This window comes from Carassius gibelio, chromosome B14 (assembly GCF_023724105.1).
Source record: "Carassius gibelio isolate Cgi1373 ecotype wild population from Czech Republic chromosome B14, carGib1.2-hapl.c, whole genome shotgun sequence".
Classification (NCBI taxonomy): Eukaryota; Metazoa; Chordata; class Actinopteri; order Cypriniformes; family Cyprinidae; genus Carassius; species Carassius gibelio.
In genome coordinates, this window is record NC_068409.1 from 12,332,431 (window position 1) to 12,334,265 (window position 1,835).

The following is a 1,835-nucleotide window of genomic DNA, read 5'->3' on the forward strand; positions in this document are numbered from 1 at the left end:
TGTGTAACATGTTTAAGTCATGACTTTGTTAAAAAACAAAAGTCAGGTGATTGTGGAAAAGAAGGAGATTGTTTACAGAACAAATGTGATGGGCCTTTTAAATTGAATTTGAGGCTTGTGGCAAAACAGGTTCATTTCCTTGTTGAATAAACCTTGTCTTGCAAGGCTTGATGGGAAAATCACCTGTTAAGCACCATTATTTTCTAGGCCAAAATACGTAATGAAGTATTCTGTTTGCACTAAAGTTCAAAGTATATACTGTCATTGTTTCTGGTTTCCTCTTATCCAGGCAGAAACATGTTTAAGCATCTGTATAGTGGAGATTCCCAACTGTACTAACTGAATAGCCTTTAATTCACATTTTCACACTTCAGTTCTGCCCAGCACACACTCACAGCTCAACCCCTGTGGCTTTCACAGCTCTATTCAGTCAGAGCTCTATAGAAATGCTAATCAATGGGTTTTGTGATGTGTGGCCATCATTGTTCTCTGAATCATTTATTGCATCTCTCTTGTTTTTGGCATACAAGACACCGTGATACATTTCACATATACGTGAAAAACATTTATACATATTTTTTTTTTTTTTTTTTTTTTTTGAGAAAGAAAATCAAATATCTAGTGTAACCAATGATTGATTATTTTGATTAAATTATTTAAAAATAGGAATTTATTTTTAGGAATTTTAGGAAAAATATTTGTAATAAAATTAAAAAAAAACGTTAAAAAACTGAATGAAAACTTTTCCAAACTCCCCACAGGAAAGAAAAATAACAACGTGAATCATTTTTCTCAGACAGCAATAAAATTGTATAGATAGTGTAGTAAATCTTAAGTGTGTCTCCAGAGCTTCAGATAAGATCTGTTTGCATTGCTGATGACAGTCAGTGTTCAAAAGCCTGTCCGTAGGGTTCAAATTAACCTTTGAAAAAAAACGTCATGGGGAAAAACAATTTTTTTTTGCGTCATATGCTTAATTTAAACCTGAATAGGTCTGTGTGCTTAAAGTTCAATTATGATGTCACACACAGAAGAATGTGGAATTGATGACAAGTCTGAGAGTGACCTGTCAGACAAACACACAAAGCATTCGGCTGTTGCTGATGACCTCAAAATGACAGATTTCTTTAAAAAAAAGTTTTCAAAAAGACATGCATAAAATAAGATTAACCTTAAATGAAAATAAATGAATTTGAGTTATATATTTTAATACACTTTTTATATGCCAACGACTAAATGTTTGGTTTTCTTGTAGATGTTAAAGGCATTTAAACTTTTTAAAACTGATTCAGTGCTTATTTTTATTAAATGACACTTATTTTCTCAAGAAATTCTTCCTTTGAATGATACTTTATCTTAAAGTCATTTTTGTCTTATAGTCCCACAACAAAACGCATAAGTACATAATTAATTGAAGTTTAATGTACTGTACCATTATCTTAATATAGTTCAGGATCTCTATAGCAAACATTAGCAAACAAACAATAAATAAATAACTTTTTAACAGAACTTTTTGATTTTGGTTAATATTACAAATGTATAAATGATCTTTTGAATTTAAGGATCATTTATTAAGTATAACTACATAAAAAAAAATTCTCTCCAAAATTACTTGCATATTTTACAAACAATTACAAATTCAATTAAATGTGACGTTTTGAAGTAGAAAGACTGAAATTGTATAAAAAAAAACATACTCCAATAATATCGGTTTCATATTTTTTTTTAAATCATCACCATTTCCAATATATCAACATCAGTCTAACCTGCTGATTTGGCAATTCAAATGTAGCTGTTTTTGTTATTCCACTGAAACACAGAGAGGGAGAGGGAGG